Source organism: Pyrus communis, chromosome 7 (genome assembly GCF_963583255.1).
Source record: "Pyrus communis chromosome 7, drPyrComm1.1, whole genome shotgun sequence".
Lineage (NCBI taxonomy): Eukaryota > Viridiplantae > Streptophyta > Magnoliopsida > Rosales > Rosaceae > Pyrus > Pyrus communis.
The window spans coordinates 13350891-13363516 of NC_084809.1; positions in this window are offsets into that span (position 1 = coordinate 13350891).

Genomic DNA, 12626 nt, shown 5'->3' on the forward strand with positions numbered 1-12626 from the left:
GGATAGGCCCAAAAATTTATAACAGAAGATAACCATCAAATTCCTTTCCTTAGACAATTTCCAATAAAAATTAATCTCAGTTATTTTATTATGACTGCATCTAACTTTCTCTTTAGACTACCTACGTACCCTATGAAGGGATCAAACCATTCGTAGTTCACAAATTCAATTTCTAACTCATTTTCGAAAATCATTCAAGTGACTAACAATCACTAACTATGTTCAACAAGTAAAACACACCAATTGCATTTCAAATATAGCTTCAAAGTATCAAAATTGGCATAAAAAGGCAGCATCGGGTCACTGGCCACGCGTGGCGATTTTCGGTGAACGGAACCCCAAACTCCGACAAACTCTAAAATTACCAAATTTTACAGGGTTGTAGAGTTCAACGAGGGGAACAAGTTTCATACCTGGGCCAAAGTCTAATTTGACCGGGAAGTGGCCGGAAAATTCCTCGAACCGCCGAAAACCTCAATTTGGGTAGTTGTCGATTCGCCATCAAAACGAACTCTGACGCCTCATCCAATGCTTGGGCCTTGTCCCTGGGGTTGAGGGGAGTTTTTTGGTGGTGGTTATCGATGACAATTGTTGTCGAATTCATCGAAAAAAGGATAAAACCACCAGGATACCCATGGGCTTTGTGGCTTGAATTTGTGAATTTGGGTTAGAAATCTAGGAATCTAAAACCACAGAGACGTTGGGCTTGATGAGAGCTTTCCATAGACACTGGAACCACCTCGAACGGAGGTCAGACGGAGAAGATAGGACCTGGTCAAGGAACCGGGTCGGGTGGAGAAATAGGGTTAGCCGGTTCTCTCCCTCTCCCTTCCCTCATTTCTTCTCCCCTCCTCCGTTTCTGATTGGTTCCCCCTTCCCTTTCCTGATTGGGCCCAAATTTACTCACTCCTCATAGGCCAAATTCCCACATGGTGGGGGTTTAACTAATTTAAAAACTATCGTTTAGTAAAACAACTTCAAATGTCCGTAACTATACCATTATAATCCGGACTCGCAAACGGCTTTCGCCTATGCGCTCGTAGGATCGAACTTTATCCAAATATGTCAAGAAACATGAAAAATATATGAGGATAAAATACGTCCTCAACAAAAATTACGTTTAGTTAACGAGGGATAATTTCATCATTTCACTTCCCGAAAAAAAAAAAAAATTCCACATAATCATATATTTTAAATATTTCAAGGGTATTACAGTTGGGTTCCAGGGCACTCTCCTGCTTTGGCATGATCGAATAGGTCAACCTGGACGAGATATGATGCACCGTATCCTCAAAGTATCACATGGGCATCACTTAAAATCTTATCCCTGCATCCGCTTTGCAAAGCATGCTCCCTGGGGAAGTTGAACATTCAACCCTCACTTACAAAGATTCTTCACGACCCCCTAAGTTTCTTTAGAGGATTCAAGGGGATATTTATTGACCTATCCGACTAACATGCGAACCATTTAGATACTTCATGATGTTGGTTGATGCATCGACGCGATGGTCACATGTCTGCTAATTGTCCACACGCAATGCTGCATTTGCAAAACTCCTAGCACAAATTATTAAGTTTAAGGCTCACCACCCTATTGTCCGATCAAATCGATTCGACTGGATAATGTTAGAGAGTTTACGTCATAGACATTTGACGATTATTGTATGTCTGTTGTTGGGATTGAAGTTGAACATCCTGTACCCTATGTTCACACCCAAAACGGTCTGCTAGAAGCTCTCAAAAGTGCCTTCAAACGATAGCTCAGACTTTGGTTATGCAAACCAACTTGCCAGTATCTACCTGAGGCTATGTAATATTGCATGTAGCATATTGGTCTGCCTAAGGCCCACTGCTACCCAACCTCATTCACCGTAACAGTTGGTTACTGGATACAAGCCTGACTTCTAGCATTTACATGTGTTTGGGTGTGCAGTCTATGTGTCAATAACGCCGTCTCTACGTACCAAAATGGGTCCTCAGAGAAAAATAGGAATCTATGTCAATTATGATTTGCCATCCATTATTCACTACTTAGAGCCCTTAACAGAAGATCTCTTTACTGCACGTTTTATAGATTGTCACTTCGATGAAACAGTTCTCCCATCGTTAGGGGAGATAAGACACAACGTTCCTATAGAATGCTGCAAATTATCGTCTATTACTCCCACTATGTCTCATTTAGATCCTTGCACCCCATAGTCTGAAACTGATGTGCGACGTATTCTAGATCTTCAAAGCATCACTCAAAGCATGCCGGATGCTTTTACTGATCTAGCACAGGTGACGAGATTACATATACCTACTACAAATGCACCTGCAATGATAGACATAGTCAACATACGGCGTATCACTGCCTTGGAAAGCCGCACCATCCCCGAGGGTGGGGCAAATGCACCTTCCACGTGGTTCGGTACACTGGCGGTTAGCCAATCACCTGCTCCTACCCTGAAGTGTGGTAGACCCTCTAGTTCAAAGGATTCATAACTCCGAAAAAGGAAAACGGCACAAACTAGTAACACTAGTTTGAATCCGACCATTACTTACTCATCTATTCCAAAGCATGATGTTATTATAGATTACGATGAAGTCTTAGATGAGACATACCGACCTCCCGAGAATCGTGAGATTTTGATCCATTAGGCAGTATTAGATAAGGTTTGGAATTGGAATGAAATGATTGTCGATTATGAAAGCATTTGCGTATACAGTTGTTTTCGACATCATGATTAGCGATGACATTGAACCACGTTGCGTTGATGAACGTCAACGTAGAACAGATTGGTCAAACTAGAAATAAGCAATCCAGGTTGAACTCGATTTGCTTGCAAAACGTAAGGTGTTGGGGCTTGTAGCTCATACTCCATCACATGTGAAACTCGTAGGCTACAAGTGGGTTTCCATGAGGAAACATAATGAGAAGAATGAAATAGTGCGATACAAAGCATGCTTCATAGCGCAAAGCTTCTCTCAACGCTCTGAGATTGATTACGAGGATACATATTCCCCTGTAATGGACGTCATAACATTCCGTTACCTTATCAATTTGGTAGAAAAAAAATTGAATATGTAGCTTATAGACATGGTAACCTCGTATCTCTATGGGGATCTACATACGGAAATCTACATGAAAGTTCCAGAAGGACTTCCATTGACTGGTTCAAATAGTTCTAGACCACGGAACACTCTCTCAATTAGATTGAGGAAATCACGGTATAGATTGAAACAATCCGGGCAGATGTGGTATAACCGTTTGAGTGAATATTTGACAAGTCAGGGTTATGTCAACAACGAACTATGCCCATGCGTGTTCATCAAGAAGTCACATTCCGGATTTGCGATCGTCGCAATTTATGTCGATGACATGAACCTCATCGAAACTCCCGCAGAGCTTGAGGAAATTGTTGTTCACTTGAAATCGGAATTTGAGATGAAAGGTCTTAGGAAAACTCGATGTTGTCTCGGCCTAGAGATCAAGCATTGTTCGAATGGAATCTTAGTACATCAATCGAACTACACCCAAAAGGTATTGCGATGTTTTAATGAAGATAAAGAAAAGCCTTTGAGTATTTCTATGGTCGTTCGGACTCTAGATGCTAAATGACATCCCTTTCGTTCCAATGAGGATGAAGATGAGATTTCGGAGCTTGAAGTTCTATACCTTAGTGCAATTGGTGCTTTATTGTACTTAGTTCAATGCATTAGACTCGACATCTTCTTCGTTGTTAATTTTTTGGCTATATACAACAATGCACTTACATGGAGACACTAGAATGGTGTTAAAGATATTTTTCGCTACCTCAAGGGTACGATAGATTTGGGCTTGTTCTACAGCCATGAATCTTTTAGAGGAGCCGTCACCCCCTTCGGTTCTCGGGTTAAGTCTCGCCTCATTGGTTACAGAAATGCTGGTTATCTATCTGACGCACATAGGGCATATTCTCAAATGGGCTATGTCTTTACCGTTGGAGACACCGTTAGATCTTGGAGGTCTACCAAGCAAACATTAGTTGCGACGTCTTCGAACCATGCTGAGATTATCGCCTTGCATGAAGCATCACATAAGTGCTTTTGGTTGAGAGCAGTCATGGAACACATTGGAAGCACTAGTGGTCTTACTTCCATCATTGACCTTCCTACAACGATCTTTGAAGACAATGCAGTATGTATCAAGCAGTTAAAAAAGGGATACATCGAGGGAGACAACCCCAAGCACATAAGGCCAAAGTTCTTTTATTCTCACCAGTAACAATAGCATCAGAACATTGAAGTCAAGCAAATCCGTTCCCAGGACAACCTGACCGATCTTTTCACCAAGTCATTGCCCAATGGCTGATTTGGTATTGCTGTGTTTTGAAGAAAAAAAACTACTTCTGCTGTGCTGTGAGAATAAACAGCTGTGAAATAAACCAGCAGAATGGTTGGTAAACTTTTTTGTAAAAGTGCCTTTGAAAAAAAAAAAAAACAGTATTATAGTGTTTGGTAAACTTTTATGTAAAACTGATGTGAAAAAAAAACGGGTTTTTCAAAGCTGGGTTTTGCAACTTCTTATTTTTGGTTTTTTTTCACCCAAAACTTTGAAAAAAAAGCTGAAGCTAAATATTTACCAAACACAAAAACAGCTCCCAGTTTTTTTTTTTATACCAGTTTTTTTCAGAATCATCTCAGTACCAAACCAGGCCCAAGTCTACTTTTCAAAAGCTCGTCCAAGGAATCAGTATGCGTAAATTATCTGAGTTGAACTGCTTGTAGTTCTCTTATTTGGAAGTTTATGTCTAACTCAAGGGGAGTATCCTGAAGCATACTCACTTGAACTGCTTGTATGACCCCATTCGTCCTGTTTGATGTTTGTTTTAGACATTATGCATACTTCTCACTTTTCTCCTTAGTCTATGGGTTTTTCACTTGCCTCAGGTTTTACCATAGCGAGGTTTTGTGAGTTTTACTACCCATGCATACTTTCTTTTAAATTTGAGACTCACATTCACCCGTTGTGCCAACGACTTCATCAATTGTTCTACCTCTTCTATTGAAGATCTGATGCGATGTTTTGTTTGAGTATTTACACACTCAAGGGGGAGTGTTGCAGTCCTATTAGATTAGGAATGTGATTGTGTAAATCCTAGTATATCTAGGGATATCTTGGAATATTCCATTTAGTAGTTAATATCCTATTAGAGTTGTAATCCTAAAAGGGTAAGGATTTAACCTATCTTACTACTATAAATAAAGACACAATGGTGTGATACAACACACACCTCATAATTACATCTCTTTCTTCTCTCTCTTCTCTCTCTTGTCGCTGACCCTCTCCCTCTCTAGTCCTAAATACAATTCAGTAAATTAGGTCTACAACAATAAAGTTATTTGAGGAGCTATCTAGAAAAATTTTACTCCAACTATACTCTCTAATTTATGAGTCATGATAATTGTGAACCAATAGGAATTAAGTTTTTATGTAAAATGTTATTCACAATTTTGAAAAAAAAAATTATTTGAAAATTTCACCCACTAATATCTATGAACGTTAAATCAATGTAAAATTTTAATTCTTACGGAATTTAAAACAATCATTAATTGGCCAAATCGCAAGAAAAATATGTAAGAAAAAAGAATTAAAAGAAGAATAAAATGAGAGTATAAGAGTATTCGTAAGTGGATGGAGAGCAATAAAATTTCGCTCATATTGGTTGCTACTTTTTTTAGTGGGATTCACTGTTTTTTTAGGTTAGATGTAGCCAAATTTTATGCTACCTAATGAAGGAAGTTGTTAGCCTAAATAATAGATCTAGCCCTATTTTTGGTTCATTAAAGATAAAATTTCTTAAACGTAGTAGTCTCGTGAAAAGATAAAGCCTGATTGAAGATGCACTAATGGATAGTGAATAAGGGGCGTGAGTGAATAATGAGTATAGTGGGGTTTACGTTGGTAGATTCATGATTCAAGGGAGGAAGAGACGAAAGGGCACGCCAATCCAGCCGTGTCGCGCTCTGAACCTGCAAAGAAAGGACATGTCCATGCGTGTCACTCCCCCACCACCACCATCGCCACTTCCCCCACCATCAAATCCCATCTATACTTTTTGGCTTCAACATATAGATTGCTTGTCGCTTGCAGCTGCAAGTCTCCACCGACCTCACTCATTACTCGTGCATTGTTTTCTTCTGCGGGACCCACCCTCAACAATTTCCCTCCATTTATCACAAGGCCGTCCTCTTGCTTGTGCACTAATTAGTAACCCTAGATATTATACATTGACTTATTCTCTGTGTTTGCTTCTCTTGCTACATTGGAACTTAAGCTAGAGGTCATGAGGTTCTACAATTTAAGGAATGAACGAACTACAACTAATTTTAATGCAAATATGTGTGCTTCGACAAAGAATAGTTATCGATTGTATTCGTATCATCTTAGTTCTCTATAAAAAGAATGATACAATAAACGGTTAGTTAAGAGGGTACGTATTCATAGTAAGTTTAATTTTTTTTTTTTTTTTAAAATTGTTGAAATCATAGGTTAGTTAGATAAGAAACAAAAATGATTGGAGATTAGAGATTAATAGTTGATGAGGTTTCATGTTGCAACTGTAGTCGATATTTGATAATTATCCATTGGATTCTCTTGTTTTAGCTTAATTATAGAGATTTTCTCTCAAGAAAACGACAATGTGAATTATGATATGTCTAGAAGGATAATAAATTCTAGATGATAGTTTGGAAAGTTATAGTTTGACATAGGACAAATATTTGATTATTTTGAATTGAATAAACAAAAAAGAGGCGCTTAATCGAAAAAAATAATTGAAGAAGTGACAATTCAAGAAATGAGGCGCTAATTGTGTTTAATTTTATTGCATCTAAAATAATCAAATTTTTGTTCTATGTCATAATCTTTCTTTTGATTTGACAGTACTTCTCGCTGGGTTTTTATACAACTGTAATTTTACATTAAAATGTGAGGAGATTTGAGCTAAGCAACAAAATAAAACTGTAATAATAATATTGTATCAATTGTTATAAACTTCTTATTTAAGTGTGATTGTGTCCCCTCACCCTTAATATTAATAATGTCGTTTATTAAAAAAAAATGTGATTATGTAAATCCTAGATTTGATTCGATTCTAGTTATTCTTTCCTATTAGGACTTGTATTCCTTTGAGGAGAAGAATTTCTTCTCTCTCTTATTACTATAAATAAAGGAACTGCGTAGGGAGAATAAAACATTATCTACACAACCCTACAAACACATCTCTCTCTATGGTTTCGCTGTGCCTCCGGCCCCCTCTCCCTGTCAGTTAAATATAGGCCACAACACGTTATCAGCACACTCCTACTGCTGCGCTTAGGAATCTGACGTGGAAGTTTTCTGCATCAAACCAGGTCATCAATATCATCACGCAATCAGGTTCTTTCAAAACAACAGTTTTTATCTCGATATTTTTACAGCCTTGATCGCATGAACATTCACCATAATGCATGACCCAACTTTACGCTTTTCGAATTTTAGATTCTACATAAATTGTGTATGCATTATATTCATTATTGTCGAATTATGTGAATTGATATTGCCATGAATTGCATCATATAAATATGTTCATACATTAAATTATATGTTGAATATGCATGAAATTGAATTAATTCGAAATCTAGAAATTGAACAAAAAAAATAATATCTAGGGTTTTTTGAACCCCGATGGTAGTGGTTTGAAGCCGCTTTGCCGTCGAGCTCTCCCCGAGTCGTGAAACCACAAGCCAGAGCCACAGGCTTCAGGTTTGAAAACCCCGACGCCTTCCATGGCGTCTCCACCATAACAGGTAGGCCTGCAGCCCAACCTTACTCTCGGATCATTGCCCCAACAACCTGAAGATTGTCCCCCAATGGGTTTTTGACCAAGATTCATTCAAATCTCATCGGTTTTTTTTTTTTTTTTTTTTTTTTTTTGAAATTCCGACTTAATTTTTTCTAGGGTTTATAAAAACGTTGAGAGCTTATATTCTCCGTTTATCTTTATGGGTTGCCATCGAACCCACGGTTTTTGCTGTAATTTTTGCACCACGACACGACTGCCTGAAGTGGTGGCGCCAGTCTCCTTCTTCGGCGAGTTCACCCAGCTAGTGCTGAGGTGTTTGGTTCATATCCCAAGCCCACTTAGGCTTGTTCCGTTCTCAGTAAGCACCAACCCTTTGGGCTTTGAAGCTTTTCTCAGCCCAACATCAGCCCCTTTTTACCACGATGTTCCTGTGTCTCACACCACAGAGGGTCACAGCCCGCATGGCTATTACAGTTTCCATGCACCGCGTTACACCGGAACCCAACTTATGCGTTAGTGTATCCATGTCCATAAAGCACCATATCAGAGCTCATTTGGGCCTCTGTCTTTAAGCTTGCACTTGCAGCCCATTTTTCTGTGATGCTAGGCCCGTGCCTAACCCAGCCTAGTTTTGGGCCTGGACTTCATGACACCAGTTCACTCAGCCCACCCATGGGCTTTGTCCTATTATTTTGGGCCCCGAGTTTTAAATGCCCTTTTTTTTTAGGCACGTTGGGTTTTATATTTTTTTCACCCACACTTTAAATTTGGCCCGAAGTCCAAATAATTAATTCAATTATAATTCTAGACATGAAGTTCTATTTGCATATTTTCTTGTTGCATATTTTTGTATAGATATTTGCGTTTGTTCGCAGGAACATATGAACCTGAAGTTCATAATTATTTTGAAACCTGAAGTTTCTAGAAACATGCCTTGTTTGAAAACCTGAAATTTTCCGTAAAAACATCACCCATGAAAACCCGAAGCTTTTTCATGTACATTTAAACCAATACATGTCTATTAGAACCTGAATGTTCTACTCCTATGTGAATGGATTGATTTTTCTCCATTACACTAACCACATCTTGTCCATTTATTTTGTGGTAAGAACATGTTGAATTTGAACAAACTCGACTTTACCGCTTTGGAGGTTTCTGGAAGAAACTACCTCAAATGGGTCCAAGATGTGAAGCTCCACCTCACTGCAAAGAATTTGCATCTCGCCATCGAAGATGAGACGGACAACTCGGTTGGCGAAGTTGAGAAAGCCACTGCCATGATCTTCATCTAAAGATATTTTCATGACGCACTGCAAACTGAATACCTTGATGAGGAGGATCCACGAGCACTGTGGGTCACTTTGGCTGATCGCTTTGATCACCAAAACGACATCTTCTTGCCTGAAGTAAGACATGACTAGCAGTATTTACGCTTCCAAGACTTTAAGTCTGTGAATGAATATAATTCTAAAGTTTGTCGAATCTGATCACTTCTCAAGTTCTGTAATGAGACCTTGATCGAAGAGGATACCCTGAAGAAGACCTATTCGATCTTTTCTACTACTAATATTATCCTACAACAACAATTTTGGGCTCAGAAGTTCACTAAGTATTCAGATTTGATCTCTGTTTTACTTCTTGCTAAAAAATAGAATCAGTTGTTGATGACAAATCATCAAGCTCGACCTACTGGGGCAACTGCTATGCCTGAATCATATTATTTCACAAACAAACGTCCAAAAGGCCAAAATAGGCATGGTAAGGGCTGCCAGAAGGTCAACAGAGCCAAGGCCCATCTAAGGGAGGAAACCATGCCTAGAAGCGCCCTAACCTCACTCTCAAGGCCCCAAACTTCAAGAATAAGGGTAAAGCACCTGAAACTATGGATGCGGACATGTGTTATCGATGTGGTTCAAAAGACCATTGGTCCCATGTTTGCTGAGATCCCCAGAAGGTTGTAGCTGAATATCATTCTCGTTGTAAGAAGTTTGAATCAAACTTTGTGTAAGTGGATGAACCAGAGAGTACCAAGATGAAGGTTTCTGACTTTCAGAAGGATACCACCCCTATGAAATATTAGAATCTTAGACATAAACTATTTTCTAGTTAAAATTTAGACAATAAGGCCGAATTCTACCTAATGGCTAAACCCCTTTATTTTTTGGTTTAATTTTTTAACAATTTTCCTTTATGTTTGGATTATTTGTTGGTGATTTGTTTTTGGATATTAAGTTTTAACTAATTACCATCCTTGAATACTTAAATTATTTTGAATGGATATTTGTTTTAAGAAATTTTATGCATGTGACCGATTCAAATTAATTTTTATTTCTAGGTATGACTAGTGGGAAAGTTAGTTGTCTGGTAGATAGTGCAACCATGCACATCGTTTTGCGTGAATGCATTTATTTCACTAACTTCATATCAATAATGCACCTCTGACAACCCTCTCAAGCTCATCCAACCTGATCGAAGGATACGGTGATGCACATATAATGTTGTCCAATGGTACAATTTTGACCATTGATGAGGCACTCTATTCTCCACGTTCCGGAAGAACGTTGTTGAGTTTCAAGGACATTAAAGATAATAATTACCACGCTGAAACCTATGTAGGAAATGAAGTTTAATTTATGTGCATCACTTCCTACGAATATGGCCAGAAGCGTATTCTAAAGAAGATGGAGTGTATCCCAGGTGGTCTGTATATTACGACCATACGCCCTATAGAAAGCCACTATGTTGCCGGCCCTACCTCTGGGACTGCACACAAAATTACACTCTGGCATAATCGTTTGGGACACCCTGGAAGAATAGCGATGCGTCGTATCCTCAAATCATCACACGGGAATCCTCTAACCTGAAATTTAGGTTCGATTTAAGGAATCGCATGTCAAACCTGCTCTATTGGAAAGCTTATTATTAAGCCTTCTTATGACAAGATTCATTCGAATCCTCATATTTTTCTACAAAGGATTCAAGGGGACATTTTTGGATCGATTCATCCTTCATGCGGACCATTTAGATATTTTATGGTTTTGGTTGACACTTCCACACATTGGTCACACATGTGCTTGTTGTCCACAAGGAACGCTGCATTCTCCAAACTGTTGGCTCGGGTTATCAAGCTCATGGCTCACCACCCTAATTATCTAATCAAATCTACTCGATTGCATAATGCTGGAGAATTCACATCTAAAACTTTTGATGACTATTGCATGTCGGTTGGGGTTGAAGTTGAACATCCAGTACCCCATGTTCACACCTAGAACAGTCTAGCAGAGGCATTTATTAAGCACTTACAAATGATTGTTTGATCATTGGGGCTATGCAATATTGCACGCAGCCATGTTGGTATGCATAAGGCCTATTGCGACCCAACCATATAACGGCTTTCAATTGGTTATCGGATATGAACCTGACATATCGCATCTGCGCATTTTAGGTTGTACGATCTATGTGCCGATTTTGCTACCCTTACATACAAAAATGGGGCCTCAACAAATGATGGGAATCTATGTCAGATATGATTCTCATTCAATCATTCGTTACTTAGAACCTTTGACAGGCGATCTATTTACCGCTCGTTTCATGGATTGTCACTTCTATGAGACTATCTTCCGGTCGTTAAAGGGAGATAAGAACGTCAACATTCTTGAAGAACGATGCGAATTATAGTGGATGACTTATTTTATCTCATTTAGTTCCCCATATTTTAGATCTTCAGAGCGTATCTCAGAGCATACTAGATGCTTTCACCGATCTAGCGCAAATGACAAGATCACATATTCCAGCTGCGAATGTGCCTGCAAAGATAGATGTACCAAATGTATGACAAACTTCCCTCCTGGAGGCCCGGGACGCCACTTTGGCTGATCCACGTACATTAACAGCTAGCTAATCATCTATCCCTACACAAAAGCGTGGCAGACCTCTTGGTTCAAAGGATTCACACCCATAGAAGAGGAAACCCATGACACAGGCCCCTGAAAAGCGTATCGTAAATCCGACTATCGCCTACTCATTCTATCAAACTCATGAGAAAATTCTAGATTACGGAAGCGTCCTTGAAGAGACGAATTCACACCTTGAGATTCGTGATATTTCGGTCCATTATGCTAAATTGGATAATGTTTGGTGTAGAAATGAGATGATCATCGAAGATGCATTAGCATATGCAGTAGCTACTGAGATCATGTTGAGCGATGACATTGAACCCCGTTTCTTTGATGAATGTTGACATGGAACCGATTAGTCAAACTGGAAACAAGCAATCCAAGTCAAACTCGATTCGCTTACGAAACATAAGGTGTTTTGACCTGCTGCTTCTACTCTTCCACATGTGAAGCCCGTTGGCTACAAGTGGGTTTTCATTCGGAAGCGTAATGAGAATAACGAAATTGTGCGTTACAAAACTTGTCTTGTTGTGCAAGACTTCTCACAACGCCCCGAGATTAACTATGACGAAACTTATTTACCCGTTATGGATGTGATTACTTTTCACTACCTTATTAGTTTGGTAGTTTCCAAAAAATTGAGTATGCAACTGATGGACGTAGTAACTGCGTATCTCTATAAGAATCTTGATACAGAAATTTATATGAAAGTTCCTGAAGGACTTACATTGACTAGATCAAATATTTCCAAACCCTGGAATACGCTTTAAATTCAGCTGAGGCGTTCACTCTACAGTTTGAAGCAATCCGAAATAATGTGGTATAACCGTCTAAGTAAGTATTTGACTAGTTAGGGATATGTGAACAACAAACTATGCCCTTGTGTGTTCATTAAGAAGTCACATTCCGATTTTACGATTAT